The sequence below is a fragment of the Suncus etruscus genome, chromosome 3 (genome assembly GCF_024139225.1).
Source record: "Suncus etruscus isolate mSunEtr1 chromosome 3, mSunEtr1.pri.cur, whole genome shotgun sequence".
NCBI classification, from domain to species: Eukaryota; Metazoa; Chordata; class Mammalia; order Eulipotyphla; family Soricidae; genus Suncus; species Suncus etruscus.
This window is the reverse complement of record NC_064850.1, coordinates 33835460-33862467: the sequence shown is the minus strand read 5'-3', so window position 1 is coordinate 33862467 and position 27008 is coordinate 33835460. Positions and strand designations below refer to the sequence as shown.

The window sequence follows — 27008 nt, the reverse complement described above, 5'->3', positions numbered from 1 at the left end:
CTTGAACTCACATTGCAAGAGAGACTTATACACTAGAATTTCTACTAAGCATATCCAAAATAGGGATGAAGAAAGCTACCACTACATATGAAAATATACACTAAGAATTATAAATATTAAGGAAATGTGTCTACAGAAATTAACAAAGGAAATTTAGATATCCCCTTTAAATGTTTTGAGATAGTCTGGGAAAAGAAAAAATCCAGAGCAGTTTCATCCTGTGCATTGGTCTTGTGTCTTTTTTTTTTTTTTTTTTTTTTGGTTTTTGGGCCACACCCGTTTGACGCTCAGGGGTTACTCCTGGCTATGTGCTCAGAAATCGCCCCTGGCTTGGGGGGACCATATGGGACGCCGGGGGAAACCGCGGTCCTTCCTTGGCTAGCGCTTGCAAGGCAGACACCTTACCTCCAGCGCCACCTACCCGGCCCCGGTCTTGTGTCTTTTTTTTTTTTTTTTTTTTTTTTTGTTTGTTTGTTTTTGGGCCACACCCTGTGACACTCAGGGGTTACTCCTGGCTATGCGCTCAGAAGTTGCTCCTGGCTTCTTGGGGGACCATATGGGACGCCGGGGGATCGAACCGAGGTCCGTCCTAGGCTAGCGCAGGCAAGGCAGGCACCTTACCTCCAGCGCCACCACCCGGCCCCTTGTGTCTTTTTATATGACATTAAATGGAAATTATTATCTTTCCTATTAAAATAGATAATGCTCTCTATAATCTTGGTGGGCCTCATCTTATTGTTTGAAATCTTAAGACAAAAAGTCGTGGGTGCCCTGAGGAAAAGGAACTTCTGTCTCTGTTTCTGAACTTGTTTGAACTTATGTATCAGCTTTTCCCTGGGTCCCTAGCCTGCTTCCTTCCGTTGTATAATTTGGAGACACCAGTTTCTATGGTTTCTCTGAGACAATTCCTTAAAAATATATTTCTCTGTGTATGTGCACATACATACATATGTAGTCATATGCATACATCTATCTGTGTTTGTCTATACATAATTATTGCTTCTTTCTCTGGATATTATTGCCTTGTACAATAACTTGGAAAAAAACTTTCAGATCAAGGAATCGATTTTCTTGTAGTACTTGTATTTTACCCAGAATGAACCATGTACTTGAAAGTGGTTCCCTTTCTACAATGCCTTAAAAAACATGGAACCAGGGCTAGAGAGGATAGTACTGGGGTCAAAGTACTTGCTTTGCATGCTGCTGGCCTGGGATCAGATCCTGACACTCTCATTCCTAATACCACATAAGGTCCCTCAAGCACTGCTAGGAGTAATCCCTGAGCTTAAAGCCATCAAAAGCTCTGCACACCAAGAGGTGTACCCTCAATCCAAACAGGGTCAAAACAAGGAACCTAGAGAAAGCTCACAGGCTAAAGCATATGCTTTGCCTGCCAGAGCCCAAGGGTCAATTTTTAGCAATTCATGATTTTCCTCAGCTCCCAAGCACTGCTAGAGCAACCCCCAAACAGTGAGTATCATTCTCAGTATCATTGGGTATAGTTTAAACACACATCTCCCCTAAAAAAGCTAAAAACAAAGTGGTACTGGGACTTGCCTTGCCATGTGTGAGACCTTGGTTCAGTTTTTAGCACTACCAAGAAAAAGAAAAGTAAAAATAAGTCTACTTAGGGCCGGAGCAATAGCATAGTGATAAGGAGTTTGCCTTTTATGCTTCCGACATGGGAAAGACCTGGGTTTGATCCCTGGCATCTCATATGGTCCCCAAGCCTGCCATGAATGATTTTTAAGCACAGAGCCAGGAGTAACCTCTGAGCAAGTGTGGCCCAAACCCCCTGCCCCCAAAGTCTACTTAATAATATAATCTGGGCATTCCAATCCTTCATATTTGCCAAGAGGAATGATCGTGTAACTTTATTCAAAGATTTGTATGTCAAGTTTCATAGCTACTTTGTTTAGAACAACACTAGGGACAACTGAAGTCATCAGGTGAGGGGAAAAGACATATAATAGTCTATTCATCCATCCACAGATGGGTGAGTAAAATAACATTACACGAGTATTTTAATACTGCTAAGTGAGTGCTATTATATTTTAATACAATAAAATACTATGAAAGTAAATGGACTATTGATGCATGCAACAATATGAACGAATCTCAGAGTACTATGGTTGAGTGAAAGAAATCAGATGACAGTAGGCCTTCAAATAACATTCATTCAATGTTGTTTACTTAACAACACCAATGAGAAAGGCTGGAGTGACAGTACAGTGAGTAGGGTGTTTGCCTTGCTTGCACCTCAGCTCCATCCCTATTATCCCATATAGTTTCCCAGGGGTGGTCCTTAAGCACAGAACCAGGAGTAAGCCCTGACCACAGCTGGGTTGACCCAAAATAACAAAATACTAACAGTCAACAAACAGCACTGATAAGAAAATAAACTAGCCTGCTTGGAACACAGCAATGATATGGGAGGGCCTGGCTTTTTAGAGATTCTTGAGCTTCTAGTTCATGACCATATAGTGAGGAATTACAGGACTTTCCCCAGATTGGACAAGAGCCACTGTAAGATTTGTTCAGATTCATGGACACCTTTGGGCATCTCTCTCTTTTTACTGAAGCAAAGATCCTGAAAGAAAGTTTTCTTCTATCCTTCCCAAGACATGAGTGGAATGGCTGTGTCCTGTCTCAGAGAACTGTTCAATTTGTGTCCTAAACTCAGTGTTGGGTTTCCAGATAACAATGTCAGTTGGGGGCCGGGAAGGTGGCGCTAAAGTTAAGGTGTTTGCCTTGCAAGCGCTAGCGTAGGACGGACCGCAGTTCGATCCCCCGGTGTCCCATATGGTCCCCCCAAGCCAGGGGTGATTTCTGAGAGCATAGCCAGGAGTAATCCCTGAGCGTCAAACGGGTGTGGCCCAAAAACAAAAAAAAAAAAAAAAACCAATGTCAGTTGGAAGTAGATAGACCTAGATGGACATAAAGAATGAGAGAAAGGCCTGATGCTGAGAAGTGAAGGCAAGTATGGCTCCATGTGAGGTTATAAGGGGCTGATGAATTTTAGGAGACAGAGTGGGAGTTTGGGGGATGTCTGACATGACAGAAACCCATGCCCATCAGAGATTCCTCCTCAAGCACATAAGACTGTGCCAGACTATGACTGGTCATGTGGATATTGGGGGTGGTATTGGAACTTAATACCAAACACCACAGTCCTGGGAGGGCAGCCATGGCTACTCTTGGTTTAAAGGGAAAAGATTAGGTATTCTGAAAGTTAGTGCAGCGAGTTGTGGATTTGGTTCTGGTTACTGATTCTCACGGAACTTGTTCATGTTCTCTGGATCCCAAGAGACTTCAATTAGACAACAAGTGTAGTTGAAAGGAGAATTCTTAAAAGCATCATTGGAATAAAATTTTTGACATATGGCTCTGAGATCTGAGTTAGAAATAAGGATACCATGTCCAAAATGGAATACTATGCAACCACTAGGGAAAATGAAGTCATGAAATTTACTTATAAATGGATGGATATGAAGATTGTTATGCTGAATGAAATGAGTCAGGGAGAGAGGGATAGACATAGAATAGCCTTACTCATTTGTGGGATATAAAAAAAATAAAGATTGTATTGTAATAATATTCAGGGACAATAGAGATCAGGAGGATCAGCCCATTGTAGGAAGTTTGCCACAAAGAGCTGTGAGTGCAGTTAGAGTAGAAAAAAGTCTACTGTGACAATGATAGTTGGGACTGATCACTCTGGATAAGAACTGGTTGCTGAAAGGAGATAAAGTGACATACACATCCTTTCATCCCTTTCATTGACAATAGTGCAAACCACAATGTTTAAAAAGAAGGAGGGGAGAGAGAGAGTATGTGTGTGCAAGAGAGAGAGAGAGAAAGAGAAAGAAAGAGAGAGAGAGAAAGAGAGAGAGAGAGAGAGGTAAAATGCCTATCCCAGAGGCAGGTGGAAGTAGGTAGTGTAAGGGAAACAGGGGTTTCCCTTTGGTGGTGGGAAAAGCACACTGGTGAAGGGTGATGTACATTCTCTGTCAGAAACTCAGTCATGAACAATTTTGTAATGACCATGCTTACATAAAATAATAAAAAAAAAGAAAAATTAAAAGATGAGTTATCTCGTCCCTTGCCCATTTAAAACAATCGTAGGGGAGTGTATGTATATCTATGACTCCAAATCTGGGTCAGAATCATGAGGGAAGATGGTGTGAAGACAGGACTTTCTTCTAGAGGTGGATCAGTCCATTGGGTTCATTAGATCAAAGCATCAAACTGGCGGCAACAGGGCAGTGACCTCAGAAATCGCCTCTACCTTCACCTTTGCTTTGGTACCTTTTTATTAGTCAAATCACCTGCTCTTTAAAAGGTCTCAGGAAAGCTAGGACTTTTGGTCCTTTTGTATGGCCCTTTCCTCATGCCCCTGAAGGTGTGACTGTCCAGCAGAGCTGAAACTTCGAGGGCAGTAGCTGGCCCTGAACAAAATTAGGCTAAAATGACTCTGCATGAGCACATGCTTTGTATGCTGGTAGCCCACCTTGGATCCTTATTACCTTGGGGTCCCCTGAGTACTGCCAAACTAGCACCTCCTGAGCCATGAGCTCAGTGTAGCCTCCAGGCACCCCTAGGGGTAACCTTCCCACAACCCAAGCCAAACCAAAATGACTGCACAAGAATCTGAAAGGCAGTCTTTGATAAACACTATTATCTGGAAAGAAATTCTCCAAAGGCCTCTGAGACCGTTTTACTCTGTAGAGAAAAGTTGTGGCTGGGGAAAGTTCTGAATCCTATAGATGTTTGCAGGCAACTATTAAGAGTGAACAGAAGATGATTCTCTCTGTAGCGAACTGTCTCTCCCTCCCTCTCCCCCCTCTTCTATTTTTCCTATCATGAAGGACATACAGGCTCTGGGTAGAGAACCAGTCTTCTGTGTGAGGCAGAAAAGCTCCAGAGTCTGGAGGTCGGTGAATTGTGGACTGACCAGTGGAGACTAGTTGACCAGGCCCTGTCCAGTTGGGTCTCAGTCAAGCATTCCTGGATTCTTGATGAGGTTAGGATGAGAAATCAGTGGAGGATTTTAAACCAGAAAGTCTCTGGCCCTGCTTTGTTTTTCAAAGACCAATCAGGGGCCAGGATGTGGCTCAACAATTGAGTGCTTGCCTTACCTGTGTGAGGCCCTGGTTTGATTCCCAGCAACTCTTCAAAGAGGGAAGGAGCTGCATGGAAGAAGGAAATGGCCAAGAGGCGTGAACATGACTTTGAAGATGCTCTGATTGGCCTGACAGGCAGAGTCTGGAGGAGAACAAAGATTGAGGAAAGGAACCAGGAGGATGATTTTAGCATTTGGGGAAGTGGTGACATTGGCCTCAAGTACAAAAATTTAGAGGGGAAATGTGGGACACTCAGTGTGATTCCAGCTGGGAATCTCAGAGGCCCAGCTGGGGTGTCCCGGAAAACCCAGGGGGGTTGGGGTGGTTTCTGGCAAGCTGATGTCTCTACAGCCCAGCCCAAGTGTAGGTCTGATTATGTAAGGTAAGAGGACAGAGAAGACAGAAGGGCTCGAGATGGAATCCCAAGACAGGTGAGAGGGGTCAGCGTGGCACAAGCTGTAAGGTGCCTGCCTTGCACGCGCTAGCCTAGGACGGACCATGGTTCAATCCCCTGGTGTCCCATATGGTCCCCCAAACCAGGATCGATTTCTGAGCACACAGCCAGGAGTAACCCTTGAGTGTCACTGGGTGTGGCCCAAAAAACAAAAAACAATAAAACAAAAAGACTGGTGAAAAGCATTTCCTTCTCAATGAAGGTGAGAACAGACTTTGTTGTGTTATGTCAGGGTGAAGTCAGCCCTTGTCCCTTGGGATCTTTTATGAGCAATAAACTTAATATCTGACAAATTGGGAGGAGAAAAGAGCAACTTTAATGATATTTAAATAGAGGGGCCAAAAAGATGTACAATGGATAGGGCTCTTCCTTTTTACATGCCAAGTGGAGTTCAATCCCCAACATCTCATATGTTCCCCTGAACATTGCCTGGGGTGATTCCTGAGGGCAGAGCCAGGGATAACATTGTGGGTATGGCCCACTCCCCAGATTGAATTAATTACTAATTTAATAAAAGCAAAACCAAAGAGAGATGCTCTGTGAACAGGAAATCTGAAAGTCATACGGGAGATCGTACATGGGTAGGTGCATGTCGGGTGAGTGTCTGACCCAAATTCAATTCCCTGAGTCATGCCAGGTGCAGCCCTGGAGTTCTGAACAGCACTACAGGGGGTGGCTATGCAAACCTCCAGAACCATCGTAGTGGCTTGGTGACCCCAGCATTACAGGGGCTGAGCCACTTCACATCTCTAGCCTGATTGGCTGAGAATTATTGGTGGGGGGCTCCAGTCCCCTAAGCACTGCTTGGAGGTCCCACCTGCTTCCATTTTAAAGGCATGGCTGTCAAATGAGGTTATTTACCTTAGACTGAGGGACTCCAGGGGACACGTCTCCAGTGGGACTCACAGATGACAGTACCAGGGCTCTGTCATTCCTGGACTGCCCTGCCACAATGGGCGTGGGTAGCTTCTTTGATAGGAAGGGTTGTGACTGGAGAGACACCTGTCTGGGGTCTGGGAACCACCCCCTGCTCATTCTTTTAGGTAGTTCAGATCATAGGAAATGTTTCTTTAGAGCCTGTAGGACCTCCAATGGCTTCAACTCAAAATCATCCATATAGCAATGTGGACTGACCTCTCTGGACAGCCTGGGCAGATGTTCCCTGGACACAGCAGCCAGGGATAGAGACTTATTGCACAGCCAGCTGTGGCACCCAGTAGACACGGGTGAAAGTCAGTTTCCTCGAGAATGGAAATGGTGTCAGTTATATATTTTCTCCTTTCAAGGCCTTTCAACCTAGCACCCATGCCATGTAACACCCACCCCCGCCCACCCTTTGTCTTTTGAGATTGAAACAGAGCCCCGGGGAGTCATGGGTCCTTCACCTCTCTTGGAACATTTCACAGCTGCAAAGTCACCTCAGAAGAACCTTCCTTTTCTGCCTTAAATTCACAGGATTAAAGTCACCCCAGTGGCCTATTGTCCTGGGTCTTCTTAGAGCCCTGACTTCTGACAGAGTAATAAATGCTTTTGGCATTTAGGGGCTCTTCCAGGGTTTTAATCCTCACCATGATTGCACCTGTGAATTATGAAGAAATGACTTTGGTGCTTGGATTTCTTCCTCTAAAAAAAAAAATGTCCACATGGGTTCATTAAGAACTGAGAGCCAGAGAAGGAGAGAAAAGGAGTTTGTCCCCGGGCACCTGGGCAGCACTGCAGCTCATCCAGATAAGATTTACTTCAGAGTCCATGGGAGCGAGCTGTTCCATGCAGACAGATAAATGTCCTCTCTTCACCTCACTGTGAAAGATTCTCTGTGACTGGCCCAACTCTGTGGACTTTAGGGAAGTGGTTGAAAGATGTATGTGAGCATCAGAAGGAATTTGTGGCTTGTATTGATTGGCCTGTGATTTCGATCATCCCCTTCTCAGACCTTCTTTGTAATTAGCCGACTGTACTTTGGGTAGGATGTGGGGACCCCGGGGGAAGGTAAGATGGAGGAGACGGCAGAATCTGGGTTCACTAGCCATCTCTTTCCTCCAAACTGAAATTGGGGAATGCATCACCATCTTTCAAAATCGTGTGATTCCCTGAGATCTGTGTAGGAATCAGGTAGGGTGTTAAGTAGGCGTGTGGCCCTAGGGGCCTCTCCCCTTAAACCATCAACATGCCCCTGACACTGGCAAATTCTCTAGCTTCTTGGCTCTCGAGCTGCCTGGGCTCCTGCCTTCCATTTTCCTGGGCTTGAGGATACATTTTGGTGTTCCTTGGGTTGTCAGGACATTCCTTGTCTTTTACTCAACAAGGAAAACTGACTGCTTTCCAGGGGACTCTTTTCAATGATGAGAGTAATTTCCCCTGCATCACCCACACTTAGGGAAGATTTTTGAGACTCCAGCTAAAAGGCAAAGTCCTTATCACTGTGTTTGAAGGGATGGACAGGAAATACCCCTCACAGCTCTTGCTGTCATCTTTTATTTCCTGAGTGGCCTGCTGGGTTGAGGGATGTGGGGAAGAGCCAGTGTGACTGAGAGGAAGAGTCCAGGGGCAAAGCCATCAGCAGCAAAGCACAGATGTAAGTTCTGTGGAGAATTTTCCTCCTCAGCAGATGGCCCACCCTGCCCATTCTACAGTAGCTTGCTGGGACAGACTGTGCACTTTTAATCTGATGGTATTTTCATCTTAATTTACTTCCAGCTTGCTTTTTTTTTTTTTTTTTTTTTGGTAGGTAACAGCATTTCTGACAAAGGTGATAAATTTGCTAAAGCTTAACATTCAGATTCGCTTCTCATATGAGTGTTATATAATTATATATACATTTGAGCTCAAAGGTCCCAGTCGAACAAATTCCCTGCACAGGAGTACCATTTGAAGGCCCATTCTCTCATTAATTTTATTTGACATTTATGTCAACATTACATTCCTAGCCTAAAAGGAGAAATCACGTGCGTACGCAGGGGTGTATTTTAAAGTGGAGTATTTAGTTTGGCCGTGAAATGCAGCCAGCTAAGTCTGCTAAAGCAAAATTTCCTAAATTAGTTAATATGAAGAGGTCTAAATGCACTAAATTTAAATTGTTCTACAAAGTGCTAAATGCTGGTGACGGGGTCTAACACTTCCCTTCCGGGCCTCCCAATGTCAACGAAAGTGGTGACGCTGGAATATGAATGTGGAAGCTATAAGAGGCAAAGAAACAGACTGGAAGTAAGTCATAGTGATATTAGAAATAGTGTAGACTTTGTATGTGACTTACTACCCAAATCGAAGACTTGGTTTCTGGGAGTGCAGTGGGAAAATGGGTTGAGTAATGTAAAGAATTTTGGGGAAGGGTGATTGTGCCATACTTGTACTCTATTTAGAGATGCTTAGGGCTGACATCTAGTTCTGTGCTCATTCCTAGTGGGATTGGGGAACCATGTGGAGTACTGAGGATCAAACCTGGGTTAATTCCTTACCTAGCAAGTGTCCTACCTGCCATACTGTCACTCTAACACCAATTTATCTATCTATCTATCTATCTATCTATCTATCTATCTATCTATCTATCTATCTATCTATCTATTTATTTATTTATTGTTTTTTGGGTCACACCTGGCAGCGCTCAGGGGTTACTCCTGGCTCTATGCTCAGGGAACCATATAGGATGCCGGGATTTGAACCAATGTCCTTCTGCATGCAAGGCAAACGCCTTCCTGCTGTGCTATCTCTCCGGCCCTATCTATTTATTCTTTATAAAAATACTCACTTCTAAGACAATAACAAAAACCACCATCCGTACATGAAAAGTAGCCCCTCCCTAACAAAATAACCCCATTTTTGAGATTGAGTCTTGTACAGTATTTGTGTATCAAGCTGCTGTGTTTAAACAACAGCTTCTTAGCTCAGCAGAGGGAGTCTCCTTCTAGGTTCCAGATAGAATACTGGAACCTATGCCTTGCTTTGTCATTGTTCTTATTTGTGCCACATCCCATGATGTTCAGGGCTTACTCCCAGCTCTGTGCTTAGGGATCATTCCTGGAAGGGCAAGGGGAACCTTTTGGGATATCAAGGATCAAACCTAAGTCAGCCACATGCAAGACAAGCACCCTACTGGCTATACTATCTCTTCAGCCCCTGGAATTTTGGGGGGCTGGGTGGGTGGGTGAGAGTTTGGTCAATTCCCAGTGATGCTTGGGGGTTACTCCTGGCTCTGCAGTGAGGAATTATTCCTGGCGGTACTTAGGGAACCATATGGGAATGCTGGGGATAAATCAGGTTGGCTGTGTGCAAGACAAGCATCTTCCCCACTATACTATTACTTTAACCCATGGAGCAAACTGAAATTAACTCAGAAGTCAGTGGTTAGTGCACATGGCATTGGCAGACACTTCTCTGCCTTCTCTTCCCGTGAAGAATAACCCCCTGCAAATTTGGACCTCAATGCAACCCCCCTTCCAGGAACCTGGAGCCCCTGCTTCTTATAATCCAGTACTTGGCCCTTATGCCATGTGGCATGGTGCTTATCCTAGGCCTGTGATGTTGCACTGCTTGGAAATTGCTGAGCAGGTTGGCGCTGGGCATGAAGGGCCAGGCCTCATCTCTCAGAGCAAACTGTGAAAGCAACAAGTGCAGCAGCCTCCTCTGCGTGCCTTATTGGCATTTGGCTTCTGGTAATATATTTTTAATATACTGTGTATGCTGTATCTGAGTAAATCAGCTGCTCTGTTTTGAAATTAAATATTTGCTAAGGGCTAGGTTCTCCTGGTGTTAAATTATTGATAACAAACTTCACAGACACTGTATGAGACTTGATGATGGATGATTTTTGAGTGACCTGCCATTTATTAGACTTTATCTGCCCATGAAATCCATTTCCAATTCAGACCGTATCTACTTTGGGATGCCTTGCCAGAAATCTATTCCCAGGTTTCTCCTTATTTCAGTGAAATATCTCTGGCTCAGCACCTTTCCCCCAGGTGGCTGATCTAATCGGAGCCCAATCTCTTATCTCTTCTCATTTCCTTTGGCAGGGCTGTCACAAAGTGGGGAGTGCATGTAGGGGGCACTCAGAAGCCAGAGGCGACACCCCACCCCTGTTTTGCCCTTTTCCTGTGGAGGGAAGGTGAGAGGAAGTGAACTCGGTAGCCAGCCACTCTCTACTCTGAGCTCTATTTAAGAACACAGGAGGGTCCGCAGCCATCTCCTATTGGACCCTGGACTCCATTCAATGGCTCCCTGCAGCTCCTGCATAGCTGTGTGACATACAAAACCCCTGCACCCTCTTTTACGACCCTTCACTACTCCCCCCACCACCTTCTTCTCTAACTTTCGGCCAGCTGGCAGGAGGGGCCTAGCATGTCAGAGAGAAATAAAGCCTGTCACCTCTGTGTTCCCAACCTCGGTTCCTTCATGTTTAACCAGCACTTGGAATCTTCAAAAGCATGGCGGGTTTCTATTTTTATTTCCTAATTAATTCTGAAAAGGAGCAGATGTGGTGAAGGCAAGGAAAGAGAAAAGGACAGGTAGGATGGGGGTGGACTTTGTTTTTTCAGGCAGATAAGGTGAAGGAAAACAAACAGGGACTACCAATGCTTCAGGAAGACCAACTGGGATCTCCAATCACATCCACACTGACATGAATCAGATATGACAGCAAACTTCTCTTATCCCCACTTACCAGGAAGCTTTAGGCTTTCCACTTCAATTACATTTCTTTTTCGAAAGTTATTCTTTTTAGTGCTACTTCTGAAATTCTCTTCTCTGTACACATTAAACCCAATTTAACCTTGGTCTTGATGATTCACAATCAACTTTATAAATATCTAGAACTGTGTACTTTAGTGATTCCAGAAACTTAACAATCTTAAGGGTGTCGTGTTTTAATTAAACGGGCATTTCCTCCATTCCATTGTGACCAAGAAGGCTAAAATAATAGACATGAAATAATGGAAAGAGTTCTAAACTTAGAACTCTGGTTCTAACTTAAGCTTAATCATTAATTAGCTGTTTGGCCTTCAGCAAGTCTCTTAACCTCTCTGAGAATTAATTTCTTTGTCTATAAAAATGGAAGCTGGATCATAATACTCCCCGCGTTATTTAGTTTTCTAAAAGTTTGTAGTTAATGATGAAAAACCATGCTTACTGACTACAAAGCCTTTTGTCCTGAGGGCTTTTGAGATTAGTTTTTGTTTTGTTACACTGTGGCCCCAAATTACTAAAATTATCTAAACATTGTATTGGCTTTGAAGCTTTTTCCCATCTGTTTCTGAAAATAATATTTTGTTGGCATAGAGCCACCCTCGGTTTCTAGGTATTGTCTCTGGTGCTTTGGAGTCACAATAGAGAAAGTGAGAGCCCCTATGCCTGAGAGTTTCTAACTGATCTTTATCTTTCCAGAAAGTTTGCCAACCAAAAGGCCAGAGCAAGATACAGTGGATTGGGTGCTTGCCTTTCATATGGCCCACCGGATTTCATCCCAAGCATCCCATATTGTCCCCTGAGCCTTGCCAGTAGTTATTCCTGAGTGCAGAGCTAAGAATAAGCCCTGAGCACTGCTAAGTATTCCCCATTTGAGAATTATACTTAGAGTCAGAGGGCTCCAAACTCAGGTCCAGGGAGCATTTTTGAATGCAGTGCTGAATGCCAGGGCTTTTCAAGCTACTGAGAAGTCCTTTCTTATTTACATTTCTGGGTTATTCTGGAAAGCTGTGCTCTATTCTTGGAGCATAATTGAAAATGTCTAGAAATGATTGCTTTAATTTTGGTGGTAGTGATTGTGAGTTTGTCTTGAATTAGTGGTTCCTAATAACATCACGGTTGTGGTTAGGCTCCAGGCTTGAGATCAAAGATCTGATGTAGACTCAACTCATTAACTGCTTTTTGGCTAATAAGTACTGTCTTGTGCCTGTTTTATCAGCAAATTTGCAAAGATTCTAAACTTATCCTAGGATGTGCTACAGACAAGTATTAAGAGCTTGCTTCCATTCTGCTCTTCAACTTCCCTCCCTGCTATTGGGGGAGGAGGGAAGAGTAGTGAGCATTCAGCTTGTCTGAATTTACTTTGTGAAATGGGGCACAAACCTTGTGGAGCACATTTAATGTGTCTTCAGACTTACTGCTAACTCCTTGCATTTGTTCCATGTGGTCTGAAAGTAGGATTTTCTAGAACAGAGCTCTGGAGAAAGCCAAACTTTGCTTCTTGTTAGGGCTTTGTTTATATTTCTAGCACTCTGGTGGTAATGGAAGAGGTTAGGGACAAAAAGCAGATATTCATAGGTCTCTTGTTATCATAATATCGACCCCTGTTCCTGTGAGTGAAACATGATGATGCTGTTTTATGGGCATAGATCTGAGATCATGACTGTGTGGAAAATGTACAGGTGAATGCCTCCATTTATGGATTAAAAGGTCCTTAAAGGAAGGAACTAGTTTTCCTTTTAGCTTCTCATCTCCGTGGACTAGAACGTAGTCTTTGACAATGTTATGTTGAGTTCATCTGCCAGGACCTATCCTGGAGGCTCAAAGGTTTTGCTGAGGTTTGACTCTGTTAATAGATTGTATCCGTAGGCCACCTGTATGTGAAGTGTGAAACAGAGGAAGTTGCCTATTCATTTGGAGATAGAAATAGAAGGCAGGTAGCACTGCAGCCATGGACAAGCAGGGCTAAGAGCATATGGGAGGACTTGCCTTAACCTCTCACCCCTCACCCAAGATCATCCTTCTCTTGACTTTGAGGATGACACTAAGAAATAGTCAGGTCATCCACTATCCAAATCATAAGTCAATGCATGCTTTTGTGTAAATGTCTTTTCTATTACATACCCTTTGCGGGGTGAGGGAATGGATAACAAATACTCAGTTCATGCATTTAGAAGAAAGATCTACTCTCTATTCTATGCCAGGCATTGTCTTCCTTGTTGGGGTTACAACAATACAAAGAACAGAGGAGGCTCTTGCCTGCTTAGATCTTGTGTGTAATTAAGAAGTAAACGAATCAGTGAGCCCATCACAAATTCTAAGCGATGATGTTAGGTTGTGATGGGAAGGTATGTTTACTGAGTTCTGAACATCCAAAGAAAGCACCTTCTGCAGAATGTAGAAAGAAAGACATCCAAAGTGCAGCTAGTAGTTTACACAATCTGAGACTGATGAGTGATGGGGGCTCATTCATGAGATTGTAACCTCACTGATGTGTGGTGTGTGTGAGAACTCAGGGCTTATGCAGACCTAGGAAGTGGGCATACAGACTGTTCTCAGGGGAAATTGGATCATTTCAGCTGCAATAAGAAGCCATAGATAATAAGAAGCCAGCCTCAGGAACTGTTCCTAGGAGGCTTTCATCTGTATGCAGAATGGTTCCCAGGGATGCAAGGGCATAGTCAGGATGGTCAGGTGGACTGTTACCCTGTGCCTGGTGGAGAAACAGAAAATATTGAAGTAGTAATGAGGAAAAGAACTTTCTAGTAGGTTGGAATGGCAACAGAGAGGAACAAAAAGGTCCTGAGATGCTGATATCTAAAAGTAACATTGATTAATGTGGAGGAAGTTTGGGAGGGATGACATGGAGCCAATCTAAATTTCTTTGAGGGGTCAGAGTGATAGCATTATGGGTAAAGTGTTTGCCTTGCACACAGCCAACCCAAGTTCTATCCCCCGTATCTCATATGGTCTCCTGAGTTGCAGAGCCAAAAGTACCCCCTGAGTGCAATTAGGTGTGGCCCCCAAACAAAACTAAAACAACTAATAAAATAATTAATAAAGCTCTTTGAAATCAAGTACCTTAGTGCATAAGGTACCTTATAGAGAGAACTTCTCTCTCTCTCTCTCTCTCTCTCTCTCTCTCTCTCTCTCTCTCTCTCTCTCTCTCTCTCTCCATGACCTCCCTCAAATGGTGCAATACCTAGAAGAATAATAAGCTTTCTTTCTAAATATGAATTATTCCTGGAACCTCCTGGTTCAAACTTCCCTCCCCAGGTTTAGACCATGTTGTAACCTCAACAAATCGAAGAATCATTTACTTATAATAGATGCTTAACAAACATAACTGTTGATGGTATGCCAGACATCCATCCCTGTAGATTGTTCAAAGAGATGACTCTGAAGCAAAGAAAAAGGAAGTCTGGTGGAGCTGGAGAGATAGTAGAGTAGGTAAGACATTTACCTTAAATGGGGCCAGCCTAGATTTGATTCTCCTCATCCAATATGGCCTCCCAAGCATTTGCCAGGATTAATTCTTGAGTGCAGAGCCTGGAGTAAGCCTTGAGCATTGGCAGGTATGGCCTTGAAAAAGAAAAAGGAAGCAAGGTTAGAGGAGAAGAAAAAGACAAAAGAAGGTTTGGGGCCTGATATGAATGGAAAAAGTGTCTGTTTTTCTAAAAGGAGAATAATGAAGAAGAAACAAAAGAGCCAGTTTTAGAGTGTGTGTCTAGACAGCATTCCTTTATTCACCATTCCTGGCCACCATATTTGATACCTTGGGTCAACCATGAGTTGGGAGAGGACCAGGATTTCATTGTGTTTTTGTTTTTTATTTTCCTCCTCTCTACTTTCTTATTCTTACCTTAGAGGAAAAAAGACCAAATGGTGAAGAAGAGGAGGAGGAAGTGGAAGAGGAAGTTGTGGTGGAGGAGAAAGAGATAGTGGAAGAAGGGGAGAGAGAGATGGGGGTTGAGAAGAACAATGCAGCAGGCCGTTCCCAGAAGTCATAGGGGCAGGACATGTTGTTTGGCTTCTGTTATACATGAACACGAATGACTCACAGATCATTTCATCTCCAGAAAACCAACACAAGAAGCCAATTTTTTACATTGTAGTCTCAGTGTCCTGGCAGACCAAAGCTAGTGACAGTAAGCAGCACTGTTGTCTCACTTCAAAGTGCATTTTCATTATATGGCCCATGTCCCATACTAGTAATTTTTGACAAAACCAAATAATGAGGGCAGTATCTTATGGTTTTAAAAGCCAAGCATTTGTTGTATTAAAAAAATTTTTTTTTATTTCTTCCCCGTAGGAAAGTAAAGAAATCCGTGATAAAATAATAATTAAATGCTGACAGTGCTAAATTTCTACCCAGCGTGAGCTGGCAGCAGTTTCATACCAAAACATTAGGTCATTTGAAGAAAAAAATCTGATTAAATACCTCTGTAGGCTTTTCTGATTAGCCGTTCTTAAAAGAGTCTGTGACAGTAATGAAAGGGTGTAATTTGACAGCGACAATTTACTCTTAAAAAAAAAAAGGTAAAATAGAAGAGTGTGTGAGGTTGTAACAGGAATTTCATGTTGGTTTTGCTAGGAGGGTTTGTTTTACTGGTCCTCAATCTGAAGAGCCCCTAGCCAGGAATTGTGCGAGATGAAAAGCACCCCATGGCCCTGAGGTGAGGGGTGGGGACATTTTGAAATCTAGCCTTTCTTTTCTTTCTGATTTTTCTCCTCCACACAGCAGGTTTCATCTTTCTGGGGTTAGATGACCTTGACTCGCAGGTTGGAGGAAAGGAGTGGAGTGGAGGGCCCAGAGTTCCTCCTCGCCTCCCAGGTATTGATCTTTTCTGTGTCTGGCAGCTCCCTGTGTCTCTTGGTATTAATTCATGATGGCATGGGGGCCTCAGGCTAGAGTTGATGTGAAGATGGAATGATTTTTGTGGCACATGGCAAAAGCAGGAGCCACCTTGTTTCTCTTCTTTGTCCTTTCTCTTTTACTTTGGTGAGTGGTGTTTCTTTTGGTGAGAAGGTGTTTTTTCTTTTTTCTTTTTTATCTGTTGCTTCTCAGTAGTTGATAGAGCAATTGACTTTCTGGGCTATGCTGTCATTGAATCATGGTCTTGAAGCCCGAAGAGGTCTTGTGGTCCAGTACTTCATTTCAAAGATGTGTCCTGGCCCTGGGAGGTGAGCCTGACAGGAAGTTCCAGAATGGAGCCTGGTATTCAGATATCACAAGGTCCTGGGTGAGTTTGGTTTCCATTTTTGACCTTACTTCCTAATGGCTGACATGAAGCCAGTGTCATGAAAGTCCTACAGATGCCTGAAAGCAAAAGATAGGACTAGAGAGATAGTACAGCAGGTAAGGTGTTTGACTTGCACACAGACCACTCAGATTTGAACCCAGATTCAATCCCCCACATCTCATATGGTCCTCTGAACCCTCTCAGGAGAGATCCCTGAGCTCAGAGCCAGGAGTAACACCTGAGCACTACCAGGTCTGGCCAAGAAACCAAAAGCTGACAGACATTTGTTTGCTCCCTTGTTCTTGAGGTCTGAAATTCTGAATGTTAGGCAAGACTGAACTGACAGAAGGTTCTATGGAAGATCTGTTGTAAGCCTTTCTGTTAGCTTGCTTTTGGTGTTGATGAGTCTTGCAGTTCTAGGTAGTGACCACAGAGGCCATGCTTCATCTCTGCATCCCCTGATATTCCTTGTGTGCCTGTTTCTCATGAGGACATGCTAGGTTTATAGTGCACCCTACCCCCATGATACTATCAACTTGTATTTTGAACTGAAGGCCTGTTTCCAAATGAGGTCACAATCTGACATTCCAGAGGTCCAGTGGTGAATATGTCTTTTGAGGAGTTACAATTTAACCATAAAAGGTGGGGTTGGGGAAGGCTTTTATGAGGGTTCTGGAAATGATGGCCTCTGATGAATTATCATCATCATCCTCATCTGTACATGTAGAGCTTGTTCTGCCTTTATGTGCCTTCTTTCAAGTGCAGGACCTGAGTCTTTTCATCTCTTATTAATAAGAATGATACAAAGCTCACTTTTTAAAAGCAGGGTGGGAAACCATCTGATTTAACTCTTGGATTAACTGAGAAGAAAAAAAAGTGGGACCAAAGAGATAGGACAGTGAGCAGGACACTTGCCTTGTACATAGCAACAAGGCTTCCATCTTTGGCCCCCCAGATGGTCTGCTTAGCCTGGTAGGAGTGATCCCTGAATGAAGAGTCAGGAGTAAGTCCTGAGCTACCTCCACATGTGACCCCAAGACCAATAAGTAAGTTCTAAGAAGGAAAAAACCAAGCTTTGAGTTGTGTCCATTTCAGTATAGATTCTCTGGTTCTTTTTTCCATTCCATAAAGCCCTTCATTTTGGAGAGTTGATTCTATTTCTTTTTAAATCTATTCTAGCTTTATTAACAATATGATATTTGATTATTTCTGTTACTTATTCTGTAACTTTCTCACCATATTCCTTTAATTTACACTTATCTTCTGGAAAGCTCGATTCCTTTAATCCCAGGACATGTGTTGTCGAGTCCATCATATGACCTCTCCTACCATGTTCTCTCCGTTGAGCCTCCTTTAAACCAGATGGCAACTGGAGCAATTACCTGATCTCCAAACCTATCTTGCACCTGTCTGCCTCCCTGCCATGTCACACGGTATCATCCCCTTCCCTTTCTGCTCTTCTAAATACAAACAACCCTCATGGTCTCTCATCCATCACTGATACTTCATGGATGCCACCCAGATTAGATGGTGGGAGGTTTTCTCTGAGTGAAATGCCAAGGAGCTCCTTGATAACACCTCATCTGGACTCACGAGGACTTGGAATGCAGCATCTTTCTAGAAGTGATGGGTTAGCAACCACACCCCTCCTGCTGTCAGTTCTGTCATTCTGACTCTTTATGACTGCAGGCACTCCTGATGCTGTGTGTCTCACTGTGAATTGGATGAGGTAGAAAATGATCTCACCTTCAGATATTGAATTATTTGATCTCACCTTCAGATATTGAATTATTTGAATAGTACTTGTTAACTATTATTACATGTTTAAATATTTATTAATAAATGTGTTTCAGTTTACTTGCTTCGAATGGGTCCGTTAATAATAGTGCCTGTTGAGGGTGAATCCAGTAACATGCATGGAAGAGTACCTAGCGGATGGGATGCCATCAGTGAGATTTGTTTTTGGTAGGGCTGGAAAGATAGGTCAAATGCCTAAGCATATACTTATAGATGAAAGTCCTGGGTTTCATTGCCCATATCACCTCATCCTTCGAGTGCCATCAAGGAGAACTCAAAGCATAGAAACAGGCCACCCGGACAGACCCAGCCTATCAGGAGCAATTTCTCTTTTATAGTTGAAAAAAATTTTTATGGGGCCAGAGTGATAGCACTGGTTTGCCTTGCATGCTGCCTACCTGGGATGGACCTGGGTTTGATCCCCAGAATCCCATCTGGTCCCCCAAGTATGTCAGGAACGATTTTTTGAGCCCAGAGCCAGGAGTAACCCCAAGCATCACCTGGGTTTGGCCACCCAAAAAACAAAAAACAAAGCAAGCATAGAAACAGGAGTAATCTTGAGCACCCACACCTTAAAGCCCCTCTTTCTCACAAAAATAAAGTGCTCATGCTCCTCATCATCCCTTATCATCAGTAGGAAACTTGCAGGTAGGATCCTATATCCTTTGGGACAGAGATTGTGTTTTTAGAATCTCTTCCATGCAGAGGATGGAGCCATATGCTTGCAGCATTCTTGTCACCTTGTACACATGGTCACCTTCTCTTTTTTCCTCCCTTTTCCTGAGACATTGAAATTCCCACTGATCACTCTTTAGCCTGGAAGGTTTCAGATGAATAGAAATCAACCCTCTGGCAGCAGTGTTGATTCTGGCTCCAGACCTAAATTGGGTTGATAGGTGAATCTCCGTGGTAATGCCGATGTCATCATTCAAAAGTGGCCCAAATTCATTTTCTTTTGATAACTCCTCATCAGGATAGAACAGGGGCATGTTTTGAAATGGAACATGCTCTATTAGTCTAATTGAGCGGAGTTTTGACAGCATCTACTCATCTGTAGTGTCCTCAGAGTAACCCTTTGACTGTGTCTCACAGGGAAGAATTGTACCAAATGACAGGGAAGAAACTTCCAGTGTAGTTTTCTATTTCACTGTCTTGTGCAGGGGTGCAGGGGTTAAGTAAGTAAGTAAGAGATGGGGGAGCCGGAGAGATAGCATGGAGGTAAGGCATTTGCCTTGCATGCAGAAGGATGGTGGTTCGAATCCCAGCATCCCATATGGTCCCCCGAGCCTGCCAGGGGCGATTTCTGAGCATAGAACCAAGAGTGGCCCCTGAAGTGCTGCTGGGTGTGACCCAAAAACCAAAAACCAAAAAAAAAAAAAAAATAGTAAGAGATGGGGGTAAAGCAGAAGAAGCAGGAAAAAAAATGCTGACTATAATTTGGAAGTAAAATTGGGGAGGGGGCACACCTGGCAGCGTTTGGGTTACTCCTGGCTCTGCATTCAGTTATCACTCCTGGCAGGTTCAGGGGACCATGTGGGATGCCAGGGATTGAACCCTGATTGGTCTTATGGTAGGCAATGGCCCTATGCATTGTGCTATCACTTTAGCCCCGGAAGTAAAAATGTAAGATGTTGTCTAAAAAGACATGATACACAATCTCTTCATACACATTCAAAGTTTTGTCAATCACATACTTTTTGATATGAAAAGAATTTTTGAAAATGTTTTAGTTCCTTTGGCTTTATTACCAATTTACTTTCCTCCACAGACCTAAATACCTGAATCTGTGCCTCTTTCTTTTTTCTTTCTCTCTGCCTGTCTCTTTCCCCCTCACCTCTCTCCCTACTCTCTTTACCTCTCTCTCCTCTGTTCCTTTCTCTCTCTTCCTTTCTTTCTTCTTCTCTCCTCTCTCTCTTCTTTCTTCCTCTCCTCTTTTTCTCTTTCTCATACCTCACAGGCATGTATAGCTCTCCTTGCCATATGCCAGTAGGTTGCCCACAATGGCATGATGCTAAAAAATCTGTTGATGATTGATTCTTTCTAAAACATATGCTTTGGGTAGCATTGCAGAGAATTGACTTGGCGGCAAGGCAAGGCAAGGATGTGTATTTAGATAAATGTTTTTTTGTGAGAGGTGGCCTGGAGAGGAGGGAGAAAATGTTTTCTTTGACTTCTTAAAGGTTAAAGAGGAAAGTTGATGCTACCCTAGGGAGGGCCCCAGGAGATAAAAGAACAGAATGAATGCTGGTCACTTTGATGTGAGTAGGACTTACTCAACCACAAGTCCCCTAAAACACACACATACACACACATTTACCAGATCATTCGTTGTAACCACACCCAGGCATCTTTTTCTCAAAGCTCCATTGCACAGGCTACTCTTCTTCCTGTGTGTTCTGAAAGATTCCCCCTTCTTTCCTGCCACATTGCCATGAGGCATATGAAACTTGAGCTCTTGGGGTCCACTTAAAGCCTGTCAGTCTCATCTGAGAATCAGTCCACCCCCATGACCTTACCGACAATCTTCCTCTGTAGAACCAGGTGCACCCCTCCACCCCAGCCCTGGGCCTGGCAGCAGATTCATGCAGTGTACTTGCCACCATATCTACTGCACTGAAGGTATTCTGTGCAGACTGATATGGGACCGGAAGTGACTTGGCCCTCTTTTCCGGTGTCTTGCTGCCTGCATCCACTGGAGAGAACCCAGTTGTGGAGATGTCAACGGTGGCATGTTTTTAATAATCTAAACTATCTGGGGGCCACCCTGCTGAGTTCTGAAGAGGAGACCTGTTCCTCAGCAGTGAGTCATCTGTTGCTTAGATGCATGTTCTGGGGTGGTTTGTTCTGGCTCAGAGAACCAGCCCAGGTCTGCTCCATGCTTGGTCAGCCTTTTTTACCCCTTTTTCGTTTGAGAGTTCCTCACAGATCCACAAAACAAAGTCTCTTCCAGCAGGTAGGGCTTCTTTGAAATGTGATTTTTTGGTCTGTAACTTTGTAATAATGAATTATTACAAAGTAATGAGACTCTGGCATTTAAATTGGCTCTGAATCACCCCTGAAATCAATGATCAGCTAGATCCCTGCTCCTACAGCTAAACATGTGTAGTATTTGCTATCCAAAGCTTCTGTTTACATAATTAGGGCACAGCATATGGTCCCCCTGTCAGGGGAGAGTGGTCTCTATTTTCTCTCTCAGCCCCTCAATTGGTGACCTACAAAATTTGCACAACCCCATAGCCGGGCCACTCCAGTCCCTTCTTGCCTCCATCCATGATGGAATGATGCAGGACTCACGATCTAGAAAAGCCCGTTTCCCTCCCAGGGTGCATATGAAAGTGACTGCAGTGGTGTCTTCCCTTGCCCTTCTGCCCAGTTGCAAAGAGCTGCACCCAGTCTCCTCCTAGTGGTGAGGGGTCTTTACCCCATGGTATTTGAGTCCTAGAAGCAAGTCTTTAATATCTTCATTATCCCATCAGTAATAACACTAAGGTCACTGTATTTCCATGTCTTTTTACATTTTAAAGTAATTAATACCCAGAAGCCAAAGCCATTTTACAGTCAGTGGGGTATTTGCCTTGCACTTGACCAACCCAGTTTCTGTCTGTTACCCCATATGGTTCCCTGAGCACCGCCAGAGTAATTCCTGAGTATAGAGCCAGGAAAAGACAGTATAGCTTTTCCCTGTAGGTAAAAGCTCAGATTTTCATAAATATACTCTGACTCCACTGGCCTTAAAGACAGATGAGATCTTGAGAGACAGTTGGTCTGGAATTCAACTCCTTTCAAATGCATTTTGCAACTGAAGCCCTCAAACCACAGCTCAGTTGTTCAAACTTGGGCTCTGCCCACCAGGTCCACCAAGCCCCCTCCTGTCCTGTACCTCTGGGGCCCACATGCCAGGCCTTCAGAGGTAGCTCTTATTGCATTGTGCCTCTTTCTATTTTTAGACCATTGCTCACAACTTTGGTTTCCTACCAACTCCCAAACATGACAAAATACATTCTTCAAGCTTTTTGTTTGTTTGTTTTGAGGCCACACCTGGCAATGCTTGGCAGTTATTCCTGACTCTGTACTCAAGAATTACTCCTGGTTAGCTCAGGGGACCATATGGATTGTGGGGCATTGAACCTGGGTTGGTCACAGGCAAGGTAAATAAATGCCTTACCTGTTATCACTTCTCCAACTTAAAATTTTTTTTATTTGTATAAGAAAATGCTTAACTTAGGTGACATAGTTGATCATAGTACATTTGTTTCCAGATAAGTAAAAGCAAAGTTATTGAAGAAAAAAAAATGGAAGTGAGAAAATAAGGAAAAGGAAAGGAAGGAAGGAAGGAAGGAAGGAAGGGAGGAAGGAAGGAAGGAAGGAAGGGAGGAAGGAAGGAAGGAAGGAAGGAAGGAAAGAAGGAAGGAAGGAAGGAAAAAGTACAGATGCAAGCACCTTTGTGAAAATTGTTGTATCTCCATGAAGTCATTTATACAGTGGCAAAAGGTTTAGTAAGCACTTGTTAGCTGTCTATTTTGTTAAACTGAGATGTTTCTTTAGGGATGACAGCATCAAACAAATGATGTAGTCCAGAAATTCAAAGCTCTATTACTGATACTACAACTTTTAGGGGCATGTACTCAGCTGCCAGGCTTCTTGGAAGAAGGAAGGTATGGAAGGGGGGGGTGTCTGCACTCACTCCAAAAATTCCTGATGATATCAGCCCCATAACTGGCATACTTGAAGTATGGTCAGATCAATATCCCTGAAAAGGATAGAGGGTCAGTGATGGCAAGGCCATCATGATGGCCTTGGGTGATGAAGGCTGCAAACGTGGCTTTGGCAGGGTGAGGCTTGTCCCAACTTTTCCTCTTAACCAGCTTTCTGCTGTATGGGCCAGTGTACTCATAATCTTTTATGGCTGGGTTTACATCTTGTTTGAGAAAAGAGTGAGTCATGGAGCTGGCCCAGTTTGAACATGACAATTACTACTTCTCCATCTTTTTCCTGGACCTTTCCTCAAATGACCTGATTCCTTTTCATCCTATAACCCTTTTCTGGTAGACTAGAGACCAGAGCCTTAGGATTAGACCAGAGAATACTTAGGAATCAGCATCTTAAATAGGACCCTAAACTTCAGTAGTCAGAGGCATGTGATTTAGTCCTTCCTGTCCCTCTGTCTTCTGGGAGCATCCTTCTACTCCATCATGAAAGGCTATATGTTTCATTCAGTACAGAAATTTCTTTTCAGGGGGGCTTAGACTTCCTGAGAAGAAACCGTGTCTGCCCACCTGTTGAATGGTGGGTTGTGCATTCCACAATCTCCAGAGAGGGAGAGGGATTCCCATGCCCCTGTCCAGGTGGGATAAGAGACCCAGGTCCAGCAGCAATTCCAACACAGGAAATAATCCACACACAGTTGGGAAAGTATAACAGACCAGAAAACTAACCGCAAGCTGTTCACCCACAAGCCAGTCATTCCACAGTGTGGAACCAAGATGTCAGCCCCCACTCCAGGCTGCTTGAGTAGCCTTATTGGGATAAACAAAGCCCAAGGGGAGGGGAAAAAGCCAGATGAGGAGGCAATGGGGAAACATATTTTTAACAAGAAAACCAAAGGAACCAATTGAGAGACATCTAATCAGAAGGCACTGTGGGAGCAATCCAAAGGCCTCTACCAACACCCACCCAGTCATAACACATTTCCACAATAGAGCAGTTGAGAACCAAGCTTGTTTAGATATTGGTACCAACCCCACAATAAGAATAAATATACTTATACTTACCTGGCAGGGGTGATTCCATGATCAGGAAGGTGAATTCCCCAGGGTGAGGCTTGCCCATTGCACTCTGGGCGTGCTGACCCCTGCAATTTCCCCAAATGTGGGAAACTCGACTGCGTAATTTATGGTAGTGGGGGACTGCGTGTGCACTTTCCCCTGAAGAAAAAAAACAAAAAAGAATAAATATACTTAATGTTTCTCAGTTACTCTGTATATAATGAAGTCTAACTAGGTAAGAATGTACAAAGTTTTCATTAAAGAAAAAACTCCTTTATATTATTTTCTTTTATTTTAAATTAATTGCTTGATTGGTTGTTGAACCACACCCAGTGGTGCTCAGGAGTTACTCATATCTGCACTCATAAGTTGCCCCTGTGAGGCTGGAGGACCATATGGGTATTGGGAATCAAACTGGGTCCCTCCTGGGTTGGCTGCATGCAAGGTAAATGCCCTACCGCTGTACTATCTCTCTAGCCCTATAGTATTTTCTTTATAGCATTATATTATTACATAATATAGTATTACATTACTAGTGTTATATTTATATTCTTATATTATTAGTGTTTTTTTTGTAGTATTTTCTGTATTTGATGATGTAAAAGATGTAAAAGTAAAAGACCAACTATTCAAATTCTAGTCCTGGCTGCAAATTTAGAGTGAATTCTTTGGTCAGTCTGCTAACCAGATAAAATTTATAAAAAATAGGATAATATTTTAGTATCTTTTCATTCACTGATTGCAGTTATTTCATTAAATATTGTATGATTGGACATGAAACACAGATAAATAGTTCAAAAAGTCAGTCAGTGCAATGTCTGCTCCAGAGATTCCCTTCAATAATTTTTTATTTTATTTTTTTTACAAAACCTAAGTGGTAGAAAATCACCTAAGATAGGAACCTTATGATGTCTGGAGGGGAAATAAATGAGTCTTTAACACTCAGCAAGGTGCTGACCTGCCCTGCTAATGGGAGAACTATAAACCCAAACTTAGAAGTCATTTTCACCTGTCTGATCAGTGATGCTCAGAACCGTGGAGTCCACTCTAGTGACTAAAGTGGGAATTGAGGTCCAGCAATAGGAATGTATTGGGTTGCAGCCCATTGGAAGAGATTATAGGGAATATGCATTGACACAGGAAATGTGCGTATTCTATTACAGGGGGCCCAATCTCTTGTCATTTCTCTTAAAGTTGTTCTTGCACTAGACACCAGGCTTTTTGTGGACAGAGATCCTGAAACTAGTTCAGTTAAAAAAAAATGCAAAGTACAAAACAGTTTGCAAAAGTTTGTTTAGTTGCCTAACAAAGGAAAGAAATGCCCCCCCCCCCCAGTTTACATTAATGATGCCTGAAAGAATACACCAAAAGTAGTTGTTTTAGGGCTTTTGTTTTGTTTTCCCAGTAATAGAATATGCTGGTATTTATTTGCTGCTATAGAAGAGAATAGAAGTGCATATGACTTACTTTTCACTATATTCTTTTGAAGCTTGTACTGGATTACCAGTTGTTTGTTTATTTTGGTTTTCTGGCCACACCTGGTGACGCTCAGGGGTTACTCCTGTCTATGTGCTCAGAAATCGCTCCTGGCTTGGGGGACCATATGGGATGCCAGGGATTGAACCACGGTTCATCCTATTCTAGCGTATGCAAAGCAGGTGCCTTACCACTTGTGCCACTGCTCCAGCCCCGTTTGTTTGTTTTTAAGTTGGAAACAAGGCATAACACAAATAGCAAAGTGAATAATCAAAAATCTGAATGATGTCCTAATTCTCTTCCTTTTCTGTGAAAATGAAGATAAAACGAAAAGAAGAAAGGTAGTTACTTTGGGGACTTTAGGGAAGGGGGCAGAGGGAGCCTCCCAGAGATGCTTAGGGACCCATGGTCCAGAGGCAACAGTGGAGGGACTTGCATGGCAGAATGGGCCAAGAGTTCAGTGTATAGGACCTGACCAGTGGTGTACTGTTGCTTAGAAGATGCTAGGGAAGACCTGTGGATCCAAGGATCCAACCAATGGCTTAATACATGTAATAAGTTTATCTCTTTGAATGATTGCCCATCCTTACCCTAAAGAAATCCCCCCCCCCACCTGCTTTTTTAGGCTACACTTGGTCATGGGCTTACTCCTTCCTCTGCATTCCAGCTCAAAGAACTATATATATATATATATATATATATATATATATATATATATATATATATATATATATATATATATATATATATATATATATATATATATATATATATGGGGTTCCAGAGATCACACCCAATTGAATCATGTACAAGACAAGAGCCTTACCTGCTCTAACTTCTCTCTAACCCAAATTGCTTTAGCTTTTTTTTGGCTTTCTTTACTTTAGTATACTTTGCCTATAGTTTATTATTCAAATTAGAGTCAGGTTTATTAGTCAGGTTTGGTGTTTTTCTTTCTTTAGTTTCTTGAAAACTAACTTGAGTTGACGCCTTCCAGTTCCCAAAGTGTGTTTATTTTCATCGTTCTAATGAAAACAAAAGCTGGTGTCCGTGTCTCCCCTTCATCTGTCAATCCTACTTTCTGAGATCTGAGGAACCCTTGAAGCACTGTGAGCCTCACATCTAACCTGGACCGTCATTTCCCCTGACTTCCCAATGAATGATGGAGTGGGCTGGAGAGGACCCTTGAGACCTGCCACCTAGTAGATTAATCTTCAGGGTAATTAGGTGTTCAGGGGCTGTGGCTCCTAATTGGGTATTGAACATTCTGTTCAGTGACCAAAGTTCTGCCTTCCTGCTCTATTAGGAATTACAAGTTGTGTACTTGAGGGCTGTACTCCTGAGTTTTGCTTTCTTTATGGGCTTTCTTTTTCACTTGAATATTGTTTAAGCCAAAGGTTTCTTTAATTAGACCTGTCTTTTAACTTGAGTAACCCACAAGTACCACTTTAGAGTTCTTCCTTACCAAGCTAGC

General features: G+C 43.1%; 1 protein-coding gene and 1 non-coding gene across 2 annotated transcripts in view; both read left to right on the top strand.

Moving 5' to 3' along the window:
- Nucleotides 1-27008, top strand: part of FOXN3 (forkhead box N3) — a 422773-nt gene that overhangs the window by 38850 nt on the left and 356915 nt on the right. The gene's annotated exons all lie outside the window — the stretch shown is intronic.
- Nucleotides 24057-24220, top strand: LOC126004727 (U1 spliceosomal RNA). Its single transcript, XR_007493989.1, has one exon. It is a non-coding gene; the product is annotated as a U1 spliceosomal RNA (small nuclear RNA).